Source organism: Vanessa tameamea, chromosome 5 (assembly GCF_037043105.1).
Source record: "Vanessa tameamea isolate UH-Manoa-2023 chromosome 5, ilVanTame1 primary haplotype, whole genome shotgun sequence".
Taxonomy (NCBI): Eukaryota; Metazoa; Arthropoda; class Insecta; order Lepidoptera; family Nymphalidae; genus Vanessa; species Vanessa tameamea.
This window is the reverse complement of record NC_087313.1, coordinates 10914788-10930721: the sequence shown is the minus strand read 5'-3', so window position 1 is coordinate 10930721 and position 15934 is coordinate 10914788. Positions and strand designations below refer to the sequence as shown.

General features: G+C 31.0%; 1 protein-coding gene across 1 annotated transcript in view; it reads left to right on the top strand.

Moving 5' to 3' along the window:
- Positions 1–2671: 2671 nt before the first annotated feature.
- Positions 2672–15934, top strand: part of LOC113392424 (leucine-rich repeat-containing protein 40) — an 84809-nt gene continuing 71546 nt past the window's right edge. The window contains exon 1 of the mRNA XM_064220900.1: positions 2672–2688. The gene's annotated coding sequence lies outside the window, so the exon portion shown is untranslated. The remainder of the gene's footprint in view (positions 2689–15934) is intronic.

Genomic DNA, 15934 nt, shown 5'->3' with positions numbered 1-15934 from the left:
CGTCAATCACCATTAGGGTAAAGTACGTGACTAAAGTGTTGATGCCGGGGCTTCAGGACTTTATAAAACTTTCAAGAACTACCCCTACGTTTCTTCACCCGTTCAAGTTTTTGACTCTAGAGAATTGAGGGTTGAGAACAGAAAAAAATATTTTTGAACAAAAGCATAAGACAATCATTTTGTAAATACATATACTATCAGGTCATAAAATCAATTTACTCTTTTATAATAATGGTTAATAATTAAAATATACTTTATTCAAGTAGGCTTTTACAGGCACTTTTGAATCTTCATTTAACAAACTATATTAAGTGAAGCTACCACCGGTTCGGAATGCAGATTCTACCGAGCCGAAGAACCGGCAAGAAACTCAGTAGTTACACTTTTTCAACATTTAAAATACAAAGAAATGTTAGTTAAATACATTTATATACCTATGTATTCAATCCATCCTGTCTGGAAGTCAACAAGTGTTAATAATAAAATAGTTAAGAAATTTAAAAAAAGTAAGGAAACGAATAACATATACCGACACTAAGATGACGGTTCATAGATAACCAATACCAGCCTTGTTATTTTATTTGTTAGTTGGGATAACAAAGACAAAAATATTAAATTATTGTATTAACACATGTGAAAATTGTCGAGTTCATTAGACGTGTTTAAAATCACGTCGAAAGATAAACATAACATAACATAACATAATCACCCTGTAAATTTCCGACTGCTGGGCTAAGGCCTCCTCTCCCGTTGAGGAGAAGGTATGGAGCATATTCCACCACGCTGCTCCAATGCGGGTTGGTGGAATACACATGTGGCAGAATTTCGTTGAAATTAGACACATGCAGGTTTCCTCACGATGTTTTCTTTCACCGCCGAGCACGAGATGAATTATAAACAAATTAAGCACATGTAAATTCAGTGGTGCCTGCCTGGGTTTGAACCCGAAATCATCGGTTAAGATGCACGCGTTCTAACCACTGGGCCATCTCGTCGAAAGATATACATTCCATTTCATATATACATAGAGATCAAGATTATGATTTGGTTGCGCCAAATTGAAACTATCATGAAGTTGTTTACATTGAGTATGTGCGAAGTTTTATAAGAATCGGTTTGGTTTAGGAATAATTTAGGAAATCAATCAAAGTAAAACTGTTTAAAAATGCTTTGAATGCTATAAGTATTGTTTTCATTGATACAATAAATATTAAGCCTAAAGTTAAACGGTTAGATGGGCATTAAACACAATTTTATTATTTTGATTGAAAGACATTTCACTCGTGATCCATCGGAACCTTACTTAATAGTTTATACTTCACATAGTGTAGAGGTCACTATTTTTTTTTATTTGAGGTTTAAATCTTGCATTTAAAGTTCAACCCAAGTTGTACTTAAATCTCACACAGATATAGTACTAGCAATATGTGAATTAAGACAGATTAATTAGAAATACCATAAAATTGTTCACATTGAACGTATTAACCATATTTTTATATTAGCTTATACTAATATTATAAAGAGTAAAATTTGTTTTTTGTATCAAGAGATAATCTTGAGAACTAATGCTAAAAAAAAACTGGGAGAAATCTACAGTATTCTTGAGTTATAAATTGTATTTTTATAGGTATAAATTATATATTTATCATATAGTTTCCTTTATTACTAAATTGTAACCGTGTGCGGCAAAGATAGTGCAAAATATATAATCAAAATTATTATGAACAGGAAACTAAGAGAAAAAAAATAATCACATTATTAAAAGTGAGTGCACGAATTACGCAGGAATCTCTTATAAAAAGTGTTTTCAAGTAATTACCGACAAAAACGATATCAAACAACAAAGGACTAAGTTACGTGAACAGCTTGTATAGAATAAGATTCATAAATAAAAATCCCCGTCACAAACTTATGTCTCTTACAATTTGTCATTCTAAATGTTTTGTTTCAGAAAGATATCGCTTTCGCAAACGGATGTTACGGAAAATACCTCATCTTTCCACATTGTGTCAATGTAATATTCTCGTTTGATCTCGGAGGAGATAACACAAGTTTCCTTACAATGAGCATTGTTGTATAACTACTATGTTTAACAAGTTCTAATAAAGACAGTCTCCTCCCGAATTCATTTGCTTAGTCAGGTGATGCTCCGCTTTTAGACCTACGAATAGAGCCGTTTGTATTGTATCAACTTGTTCATTAATAACTTTTGTATTATGTTATGTTAAGGTTGTAGGTAGGGATTTCTGCAATCTCGTCTGGGTAGGTACTACCCACTCACAGCATATCTCACCGCCAAACAGAAATACTTACTTGTTTTCCTGTCTAATTCTAAAGAATGAGTTAGACGGTGAAACTACCGGAACAATATACGTAGCATGATGTAAGAAATTGTTAATATTTCTTACTGCATCATGTCTAAGGATAGTGACTTACTATCAGTAGGATCATAAGCTAGTCCCCCTACTTATTTTAAACAAAAAATGACTATGTGTGGGTATCATTAAAAATGTATGTAATAACACTGATTTGAAGTAGGGAGGCTAGATAGGACAAGCCGTCCATCCAAGCGTGTCTGAAGTAAGAGTTACGCTATTCATCGCGCACCGATTTCAGTGTGTCTATATTCGATCGCGTCGTGAATTCATGCCGTTGATAATATAAAAAGGCCAAGTTATATTTTCAATTGTGAAAAATCTTCAACGATAGTGAGCAAAGAAAATAAAGATGGTCTATTTAATCGGTAATTAAATTGTTGCTTTAGTAACAATATTTCACTAAGATAATTCATTAGGATATTTACTTGAAACTACTCGGTAAGAATCGTTTTCAAAGATCAAAAACATTTATATATATTAGGTCATTTATATTTTGATAAACCATCATGTAGCATTGTTTCTTTCGAGAAAAATATGAATCATAAATACAAATTAAATACATGAAAATACAGCAGTACTTGCCTAGAATTGAACCTGCAAACATCGCCTAAAATTCAATTGTGCTAAACTCTGATTATTTACATAATCGGCTCTACTCCACGCCAATTCTATGACTATGTTTTTATTAATGTGAGTTATTAATTAATAATTGTTGTATTTATAATAAATACACAAACCAAAATAAACGTATTCTTTGATTTTCATGCAGGATAAATGTTAATTGTATTATACATATTATGTAAATTGAATGTCGGAAAGTAGTTTCTTGCCGCTTCTTCTCAGTAGAATCTATTCATTTACTGACGATTCAAAACTGCTCGCAAGAGCCTGCTTGAATTAAGTACGTTTTGATTTTTATATTGATCTTGTAAATAAAACGATATAAAAGTAATTTATAAATGCTTACATCTCACCGACTTGAATAAAGTGTGAAGTATTCATACGCCCACCTCCTTTAAAAGATAATTGTTCGAAGTCTAATTTAAAAGGTCGCTTTTCGGATCGAATCTGATATTTGAAGATATTCTATTTTATAAGAATATTGTAAGAATATAAATAAATAAAAACAAATAATTACTTGGCCTATGGGTACGGTCTTTTAACGTGGCCATTTAAAATCAGCTAAGATTATCTTATAAATGTGAATACAATTAAATTCAAGCAATAATAAATATAACTAGGGCTTTATCTTATATTAGTATAAACAAACACATATATTTTGTATGTTATACATATAAATAACACGTCAAGATACTCCTCAAGTACACAATACTCTTCCGAGTAGTCACTTCGCGGATCGGAGGGGATCGCTCTTTGATCGCTATTTACTTGTATCTAGTGAAAGGCTGAAAGTCACGTGCGTAAAAAATATTTATAAGACGATATTTGTATAAGACTCGATATTGAAATACGATGTGAGTAGCATACAAATTTTCTTAGGATTCAAAAGATAGCATATTGATTGCTTTAAATATATCCCGAGAATTTTGTAAAATATTATGTTTGTCATACAAGCCATCCAAGTTGTTTTGTAAATATTGATCTTTCATACAAATCTCTTAATATATTTGGTGCCGCTACTCTTAAAACAAACCATACAAAGTATACATTACCTACAAGTCCAAAAAATTATATATAATACAATAATTTACGGATCCAATTTTTTATATTTGTTTGTAAACGCTGAAAAGTTCGTTTGTTTGCTTTAACGCGCTAATCTCAGGAAATACGGGTTCGATTTGAAAAAATCAGTCAGTGCAAGATAGTTCATTTATCAAGGAAGGCTATAGGCTATATATCACGCTACGACCAATAGTAGTGGAGAATCGGTGAAAAATATTGCAAAAGCCGTAGAAAATTATTCCTTTTGAAAAATTTAGTTGCTGCCGAAATGGATAAAGATTAGCAAAAATCATGTATGATAAAATCTGTATTATAGCCGAGCGAAGTCTGAGCGAACAGCTAATTAATTACATATTTATGCAAAAAAAATGTAAATAAATAAAATAAAATAATTCTATGCAATATTATGAAAACAAAAATAATGAAATAGGGTTAAATATTAATGATTATGAAGGAGTTATAGGTTTATTCTTAGTTAATTTTAGTACTTTAATTTGTGAAAAATAGTAACTACTGAATTTTTTGCCGGTTTTTCGCGGTGATATTCACATTTCGAATCGTTAGTAATTTCTCTCTAAACTTGGAAAATGATTCAATATTTTTTTAAGAGTTTCAATAAGGTATATTTTCATGTTGTTGATCAACATTGTATAGTTAATAATATAAATATATGTATTTGTGTTATATAAAATATAAAACGCCGTATCTATTATGTTTTATATAATAGGGCACGTAACAGAACTTGCGTTTGACAACTCCTTGACTGGAAAGCAGAGAAAAGCTTGGCTAACAACGTTTCATACCGTACTGCTATTTTTAATAACGATGTCGAAATTTGTTTGTTATTGTTTACATATGCAGAACAGGTTTTATTTTTGGCGTTTGGTATATTTAAAAATGATTTTTCTGCTTCACAATTAGGGCTATACATTTTTTTTAAAGTATTATTATTAGTGCAGTTTTGTCTCAAATATAACAATATAAGACGTTCGTTACTAGTTAATAAAAAATATATATGCTATACAATATGTCTATACTAATATTATAAACATGGTTAAATTTGTTTGTTTTTTTGTAGGGGGGAGGCGTAATTTCACTGGTAGAAAGCTATATTATCCCTGAGATCATTATCTTTATTAATAAATTGCATCATTGTGGCGCTCGGTCCAAACCAGGTCGCTAGTTATGCTTTTAATATAAAGACAATTGATAAACTATAAAGTAAACGGTCGAAAAATGATTTATCTATACAAATAATAAAATTGGAGTGCCTGTTTGCAATATTAAAATAACCGCGTTTTACTAAATGCATATGTATGTATACACGGTACATGTACCAAAATAACATTTTTTAAAATTTTTTGTATGTATTAGATAACAATGGCAATGACTATAGTATGTGACGACCCCATACCATGAGGTGACTCATTTACGTGTCAAAAATAAAAACAGATTAGTAATAAAATTACAAACATATATCAATCGGTATTAAGTTTATATTGCTTTCATAGTACAAATGTATCTATTTAGATAACTTTTTATTGATTGGTTATTAAAGTTATTTACTTGAAAAAATATAAATAAATATTTATTGAATATATTAAAAGCATACTGTTTTATTTTAATATTTAAGATATCATTTTCTACCGAACATCATATCGCAATCGTTAATATTTTATATCACTCTAACTCAATATCGAATATAAGAAAACTGTCTCTCGCGAACTCTGTAAACACATTTAAAAAGTTTTGTTTTAAAATTATTGGAAACTCGGAAGCATGTTCCTTATTCTCGCGCTCTCTGTTGGAGTTGTATAAAGACTAACTGGTAATTTTTTAGACTTCTTATTGGCCGATTCAGTTAATTTGAACATGTCAACCAATAAAAAACCAGGGAAGACCCTTGAAATTTTCATTGGCGTGGAAGCGTAGTGCTTTTTTCATCCACTTTAATGGAAGACTTTTATGTTCAAAATTCTCCTATAACTTTCCCGTCATTTCGTCTGTCTGACGCTTTATTATAGTTTCCAAAGTTAAATTAAATTTCTCGTGAAGCAATTTCATCATCTTTTTAATACAATTTAAAATTATGTAAGTATAAAATCAAATTAATCAATACTAGATCTTAATAATATTTAAAAACACATCAAAATTGTTCGTAAATAAAGTAAAGTATAAAGAAAAAAAGAATCACACAATTTCAATAAAATAATAAATATAATTTTGCTATGTGTGCAGTACACACATGATGTACTTGCACATTTATGCCACGCACACACGTGGAAGTACAGAGCAGTAACGGAAATGGAAAGGAAAAGCGTCATGCCGTTTGCCGTCACGGCATACGCCGTATGGATCGGTCTTACACAAGGTGCTCCAATAAATATCTCGTATCATAATCATTATCACTTGTTTTGGCACAAATAGAATATAGTACTAGTAAAACGATTACAGCTAGAATTCAGTGAACAAATCATACATGTTGTTAGAACTTAAATTTTCATAAATTAAGGAGTAATTCAACTATTGAAGTATTCAGACGATGTGTCACTTTCTATAACGCCTTGATCTTTATTTTTATTTTTTATAAAACTGTTTTTATCATCGTTTAAACAATTTAGTAAATTGACTACTGACTGACCTTGGTATGGCTATTAAAATAACATTCAATAAATCAAAATATTTAATACTTTAATGAAGGATCAAATTTGTTAGAAAGACGTATGTCAATAAACTATATTTAAATATTATCTGATTTGAATCAATCATACTTATATGCTTATTAACATTACATCGTATATATAAGTATATGTATATTTCATATCGGCTGCTACATATGACCTTGGTCGCTTCGCCACGTGGTTTTTCACCAAATTATAAACGCTGATTCTACGCGTCAATTGTATAATTACGATTTAAGATCATATAAGAATTATAAGAAACTAATATTACCAATGTAACGATCCCGAACGTTGAAATTTCGTCCATTTTATTTTTGAACCAAGTGCCGTATCCAATAATAGGTATGAAAGAGATGATTTTACTTTACTATAACATCGAGACACTTAACAAATGTTCTTTTTTGAATAAAAAAAATCCTGAAGAGCTTAATATATGAAATGATAAATAAGAAGATAATATAGAAATATTTTATCTACATTCACCTTACCTACGTTAAATTAATGTGGGTAAATCACCGTCTACATTAATATTCGTTGATTTTCATGAAGGTTACATTAGTTTAATTGAATAAGATTATTACATTTATATGACTGATGAAATAGGTTTCTCGATGGTTCTTCTCTTTATAATCTACATTCCAAACCAGTCTCTATATTTAATTAAATCTTGTAAACTGAACCGTCGATGTTTACAAGACGTTAATCTTAACCGATGATTCTGACTTTAAACTCGGGGCAAGCACCACTGCATTCATGTACTTAATTTGTATGTATAATTTATCTCGTGCTCGGAGGTGAAGGAAAACATTGCGAGCGAAAGCCGCACAAATGTAAGTATCTGCCACGTTTATCCGCCAACCCGCATTGAAGCAGCGTATTGGAGTAAGATCCAAATTTCTCCTCAGAAGGGTGATGCCTTTAACAAGCACTGGGACATTAACAGGCCGTAACTTGACTTTGCTTTGAAAAATGATAATTCAAAAGTCATCATGACGACTAATTAATTAAAGTATATTTTGATTTAATAATTCTGGACTCATCTGATTATTGCTAATACCATTAGACCATAAATGGGATCCTTTTATAAGATAGACGGACTGCCTTTGCACACTTTTTTTCTTCTTCCAATAGCATTAAAGATATGTTCTTTTTATTTTTTATGTGAAATTCAAAGAATACGAAATATAAATATTTTTTTAAAATAACTTTTTTCATAAAGTAATAGAACATGCTCTTAAAAGTGAAAAAATATTCAATTGTCGTTTTTATTAAAAGGCTTATTATGCTCAACAAAGCTATCTGAATTCAGAGCCCAGATAAGGTGATATTTCCAATAACAATATAAATAATTTAATCTATTCATAAACAATTAATTAAGCACTAACAAATTGTATTATTTAAAAACAATGATTCATGCGAGTGGCGGACTAACATGATGATTAGTTAAATGTACAAACAACGGTTTAAAATCATTCAAGGGCTAAGCACTGGCCACAAACAATAGTATTTATAGCAGCCTTTAATAAAAAATTAAAATGAGAACCGACTCTAACTGAACATTTGCCTGTGTGTACGCTTTATCTCGTCCTCTTGAAGCCAGGAGTTGAGTTAAAATGTAGATATGTTGTACTTGAAATTAAAACGAATCAAAACACTACTTGTACAAACATTGAACATTTGCCTACGTGTACACTTTACTGGGAGTCAAGAGTTAGTTTAAAAATCTATATATTTTGTAATTTTGCAATAAAAAAAATGTTAGGTAATCAAAATGCTACATGTATGTATATATAACTGGGTACACATTTTAAAATTAAAAAAAAAAAAGTAATATCAAATATGCTTAATATAAATAAACTCTATGAATATTATAAATATATACATTAATATATATATGCAGGACATGTCACTTTTTTTTTTAAATTGGTAGGCTGTACACGAGCCAATGGCCTATTTGATATTAAGTTGTCAATATCGTCCATAGACATAGGTGCCGTGAGAAATATTAAACATTCCTGAAAATCCAATGCGCCACTAACCTTCGTAACTAAGATGTTATGTCCCTTGTGCCTGTAGTTACACAGGCACACTCACCCTACACCGAAACACAACAATTCTGAGTATTGTCGTTTGATGGTAGAATATGTCATGAGTGGGAGGTACCTACACAGACGGGGACAAAGCCCTACCAACGAGTAAATATACAAGAAAGGGTCACATATCAATTCAAGCGTATAACTGCCGAGTTTCCAATAACACAAATATTCAATATTCTCTCGAAAGCGAGCACAAGAATGTTACCTTTACCTGTAATATTTGCTACTTAAAGTAATATCTTTCCTTTAATATATTCCTATTTATAAGTAGCAAGATGGCGGCGGCTCGTCATACGACAGACGACTACTACTCCACAAAGACATTAGTATGATGCATCCAGTATAGCTTCAAGAATAATATTCACGATTACAGCTACGTGAGTAATGCTTGGATAAAATCAGGACTGTTAAATTAACCAATAGAAACCTATCGTGTATAATTAAAAATTATACAAATAGCAGGGACGGCTGTCCAACACGTAGTGATTTTCAAGGCGAGGAAGTGTAACCATTGCATAATTCCCCACGACTTTTTACTGGCCTTAGCCAATATTTAAGCCCAGGATTTCAGAATGAGCAACTTCTCTCTCAACGTCTTAAGGAAGCTCTTAGACCTAAAAGTAATTTATACAGTGGCCCAACGGCAACCCATTCACATAAACACAATACTTTTGAAAAAGGTTAAGAATGGAAGAAATTTGACCTAAAGTCTGATCAAGTCAAAGCACGCACAACGCCATTACAACTTTCTTTAAAATCACATGACGGGACAAGGCTTTTCAGAACTGTAGATTTTAGTTTAAGATATACATATCGATCAAGTTTTATTACAATAATGACGTCAATTCAATAATTGATTTATTGAAGTTCATATAAATAAATTAAATGAATTCAGTAAAAATCGCCGCAAGAATGATCTTATATGTGTATACTGTCAATGCGTAGGTGGATATAATCCTCGAATTCTCTTTGAAAAATGAAACTCATTCCGATATTTCATAAAAGCCGCAAAGAATAACATTAAAACAAGAATTGAGCGAAATGACTTGCTAATGGATTTCCTTAAACAAAGGTGTGTGAGTGAAGATTTATACGTGTAATATTTCATATTGTTCTACAATTTTAATTTTAACTATATCTATATGTTTATTATATAAAATAATAATAATAGTACACTTTTTATATTTCATATGTATTATACATCCCTCAAATGTTTTATTTTTTATTTAAATAAATATTTGTACTTTAAATTATTAACAGTACTCAAATCGATGTATTTGTACCGAGACACCATTAAAATTCATGAATAAATATTAAAATTAATGAAAGTAGAATAATATCAACGATAAAATTCAAAGATAAAATAATTTTATAACTATTATTAAAAATATTATGATATAAAATTATTTTTCATATACTACTATATTTATTAATATAATTATTATTATTTAATTATAATGAATACTAAATTTATTTGCAATTTAATGATATATGTACATGCATACCTGAGGTATTGACTCCAATAGCATTTCCATATGAAATCAATCACACCATAAAGCACTTATAAATGAACCAAAACTCACATTATCAAAACCTATCCCGAATTAAGCGTTATACCGTTTTTTTTTTTTAAATATAAATCGCGCGAAAGCCGTTTAGCTAAAGCCAAACGTCCTAACGATAATAAATCGCGTCACTCACTGGCTGGGACGTCGCCGCGCAGTTTCACTCACACCTTTTTTTCTGAAACTGTTGCTCCTAAACTCGGCGTATGAATTGAAAAACATTTTCGAGCTTTTTCAGATAATTATGTGAACTTTATTGATTTTTTTTACATTGATATTTATAAATGATGTTTTATTATTTGATATTTGAAATAACGCTGATGTCTTTCTTCAGAACAAACGTAGTTACGAGTATAGTTTATGAAATAAAATTGTATAAGATGCAATTTTATTAATTAAAACCTTTGCCAATTTATTAAGTATTATGTTTTATAATATGTAATAACTTTTTTGTAGTTTGGTTAATAACACAAAATGCAATTTTGATCAACAAAATGTGGAGGTTTCCTTTTCCAAAAATTACCTCCAAAGAGCCAATTTACAATCACATAGTCATAATAAAACAACTGCTGAATTATGAAAACAAATATTTAGATATCTGATACAAAACGTGAACTAGATATTAAATACACGAGTACATACAGTGTTTAATTTTATTAACACAGCATTTAATCGTGTTTTGTTCTTTAATCGTATTATTACATATTTTTTATTCAAAATAATTTATATTTTTTATAATTCAGATAAAACTAAGTACTATTCAATGTGCAATAAATTAATTAGCCGATGTTCCGACGATATAATAAATATTGAGAGCTTTTTGAAATCATCGTCGTCAGAAGTCTTGGCCTTCGTTTACGGTGAGATATACATAGATCTCATACTCAAACTTGGACTTGAGGCCGATCTTTAGCTCTTATTTTTCAAGGACCACCAGGCCATTTGCGTAATATGTTGTCATTTCACGTAAAACAAAGACATCCTCTCGCTCATCGATCGCGGTCTCCACCCAAGAACTCTTTTAAACCACTGATTATTGTTTCTGTAAATATGATCTGTTCGGTTAATATGACCGGCCCACTGCCAAAGTGGCTAATTATCTGAGCCGTTCTTATTATGCAATTATAAGATCTTTCGGTTTTTTTACTAGTTAATTTCAGGCCTATTGTTATGCACTAACAAATAATTACTAAAAAATTGCTCATCATCTACGAGTTATTAATATTAAGGGTTCGTATACCTTACGTAGTGCCGCCGAGACGGCCCAGTGGTTAGAACGCGTGCATCATCATCAGGCACTGAATTTTCACGTGCTTAATTTGTGTTTATAATTCATATCGTGCTCGGCAGAGAAGGAAAACATCGTGAGGAAACTGCATGAGTCTAATTTCAATGAAATTCTGCCACATGTGCATCAACCAATCCGCATTGGAAATTTACAGGCTGTTAAATGTACGTAGTACCGCACGAACGCAAGATTATACGAGTGTTATATGAATGAAAACCGCATACAGTCCGCATATACGGCCACGTCATCGCATCAGCTGCCCTGCCAATATTTTATTTACATTGATACTCGATGATATATATTTTAAAAATTCTACATAAATTATAATTAGTCATTGGTTGTCATAACAAGAAGCACCCAATATCGTTAATTATGTTACGTGTACGGGACTTCGTTTATTTATACATCGAGTGAGTAATACTTTTGAAACGTTAACATTAACATTATTATATTTTACACCGGTTTTATTGTGTTTCACAACTGCGATCACTATTTTTTACAATAACGTGCGTTTCAGATACAGCCAGGGGCAACGTCGGCTTAAAGATTGAAAATATGCCGGTCGCATATCGAGAGATTTTTAATATTTAAAATATATATTGTATATATATATTTAAAATCATCGAATGCCACTACCAGGTCTTGGTAAAACATAAATTGAGTTAAACATAGTTAATTTTACTTTTTAATTCAATATCGAAAATTAGAAATCAAAGAAATCGCTACAACAATCACGTAATGTGTTTATTTTATAAAATCAAAGATGTCTAGCAAACGAAAATTATACCAATTGTTCAATTTAATTACTTCTCAATAGTGTTTAATACAGTTCTAAAGTTATACATCAAATATGAATCGTCCCATTATGTATTATGATTTAAAGACGTGGTGAGTACTATTATACATTTACAACTGTTTTGGAAAAGCAATGTCACGCTGTGTTGCTCATTGAATTTCTCGTAATCACTTTTTAAATCAAATCAAAAGAAAGTATTTCCGCCTCAATAAATATCATTTATACCCTTATGGTCCTAAAGGGTAGAACAAGAGAATCATAGCCGAAGCTTACGGGCTTAAATCAACGACATTAGGATCACAGTTTTATAATTGCGAATTCACCTGTGTCATAATATGTATGTATACATAACTACCAACTCGCAGTGCCACAGTGTGATGGAATGAACTCCATAAGATCTCCTAGCCTGCTCCTTCAAAGGAATGCAGACCGACGGTTCTTATCAATTCAAATAATTAGTATAAAATAATTTGATTGAAATGTTTATTTTCAGTAGGATTTTGTCCCTGTATAAAAAGTATTCTATGTTATACTTTACGATTTTTTCGTGGTATACACTATTTCTTCCTATTCATCAGCTATGCTTATAGAGTTCATTTAGGGAGGGGGAAGTTGAGCAATCTGTATCTTATTCATTAAAATCAATAATTACAGAATCGGAAGAGATAAAACAAAACTGCATTTCCATGTCAAGCCGTTTTTGTATATATTAACATAATTATGATCAAAAACATAACATAACATATAACATAATCAGCCTGTAAATTTCCCACTGCTGGGCTAAGGCCTCCTCTCCCGTTGAGGAGAAGGTATGGAGCATATTCCACCACGCTGCTCCAATGCGGGTTGGTGGAATACACATGTGGCAGAATTTCGTTGAAATTAGACACATGCAGGTTTCCTCACGATGTTTTCCTTCACCGCCGAGCACGAGATGAATTATAAACAAATTAAGCACATGTAAATTCAGTGGTGCCTGCCTGGGTTTGAACCCGAAATCATCGGTTAAGATGCACGCGTTCTAACCACTGGGCCATCTCGGCTCATTCAAATCAAGATCATAAACATTGTATGCATAATCGGAAGAGTTCGCTTTTTTCCCAAAGGTAGTTCAAGAGACATATACAACCATTAAAAAAGCATTTCCCGGAACTCACCCCTGAAGGGATTAAAAGTGTCCACAAGTTATTTTCCGAATTTCTTTCAAACTCGTCTTAAATTTTCCGAAATAAAAATAATGAGACATGAAATTCAGCAGTTTCTATAACTCAATTCCCAAGACGTCAAAACTCTAAACTTTGAATAGGAAAAAAGATTTTCTTTAAAGTTATGCAACTCAAACAACGAGACAAGAATATATTATAAATCGTACGCGTGTGTTAGATTTTTTATAGAGACTTAATACATTATGTCAGGGGATATTTTAAGAATGATTTCTATATCTTTATTACTTTATTATATTTTAAGGTTATAACACAATAAAATATTATATATGAAACACAAATATTTATTTAACCATTATAATAGCTGTAGTAATCGTAATATTGTATCAATTAATATTTACATTAACGCCAATTACCTTAATACTAACTTTGTATCTTGATAATTGCAATCAATAATTTAACAAGCAATAACAATTATACTATATCACAAATTATATCGTACCTTAAATGTTAACATCTTGCTGCTCCAGGAAGAGTAAAGAGTAAAGTAAAGTATTCTGTACGGAGCTTCCATCACTTATATAAGCCTCACTACAAATCACGTGACTCACAATATTGAACAGAAAATTAATTATTATCAATTAATTATTATCTCTTATTTAATATCAATGTTATCAATACAATTCAAAAATAACTTAAATTAAATTATTATTATTACAGTATTGATTAAAACATACAATACATAGTGTAAGCCGTGTTTGTAATCGTCTTATTATTTACTTATTTCTTACTTAATCTGACACGTGCGAAATATAACAAACGTAAAGGTCCCAATTCTGGGTTAGGACCTCGTCTTCTCATATGGCGATGGTTTCGGACAAGCATGTCGATGAATATCGATGATAATATACCAATAAATGTGGCGGACTATCACGTGATGAGCAGGATTTTTTTATTATATCGTTAGGCAAACTGGCAAATGACGTTACATTACAATGGCGCCGTAAGAATTAATAAATATTCCTTATAACAGCAATGCGCCATCAACATTGGTAACTAAGATCACTGTCACTCGTGCCTGTAGTTACAAGTTAAAAGATTAGTAGCAATACTCCAAATTAATTAGGAATTACTAATATTCCGAATACCCTATTGCTATTGTCGTAATAAATCCTAACACAAGCTTATCACTTGTGTTAGGAGTGGTTACGATAATAGCCCAAGATCCTGCGACTTTTTACATCGCAAGGCCGCCCGAAACATTTCGCTATTGACGCTGAATGTTTGGCGGCACAATATGTGATGAGTGGGTGGTACCTAAACAGGCAAGCTTGCATTAAGGCACCGAGTATATTTTATAAAAGGATACTTCAGAATGTTTTCCTTCACCGCCAATATCGGGATAAATTCTAATTACATTGTCTTTATACGACGATATAATCGAATTGTTGGTTATTTATATTCAAGAAAAGATCATTTTTGTTAACGCCTAGAAGTATCATGTATGAGATGTAATTCAAAAGTGTTCCAATAAAAAAATCGTAAGTGAATCTAACTCAAAATAAATGTACTACGTATTAATTTTATACGCTATATGGCAAATTTCGTCAAAACTGGTTCCGACATAATTTTATATTTATAATATTAGTAAGATTCTATATATTAATACGCATATCATTCAATTACTTCACCAACAAATCTTTGTCCATAAAATGATTCAAATATGCCGCCATATATTATTACTACCCATAATCCGTTCAAAGGTTATATTTTATTCATATCCTCAAAGTCACTGAGGGTTGAATGAGATAAAACAAAAACGTATTGGTCGATCGCACCTCAACGGTGTGTGCTTAGGACAAACAGTATATTTTAGATTTATAAAGCCCTTTAACCAATATTGGTAAAATAATATTAATATTACCGTAATCACATTTCGAAATTGCCTTGAGAAAACGCTAGAGAATTTATTTTACTAGTTAGATATTCAAGTAGACAATATTAAAGTAAAAAAAATGCATCTATAAATCATAAATCGTATAAGATTAACTAGTTCTTGATTAAAACGGTTGTTCACTTTCTTAATTTGAGTATAGAAGCAGAAAGGTAAGCTATGTTAAGTGGGATATCTTATTGTACGATTGTTTTAGTAAATCTCTGTAAAGAGTAACTTTGTTCTGGATTAAAATCTCTGACTATTAAAAGATATGAAAAGAATCATAAGAGAAAAAAATTAAACTACTCTCGGTCTACGGTTATAAAATGCGAACGACGGGATGTTGAT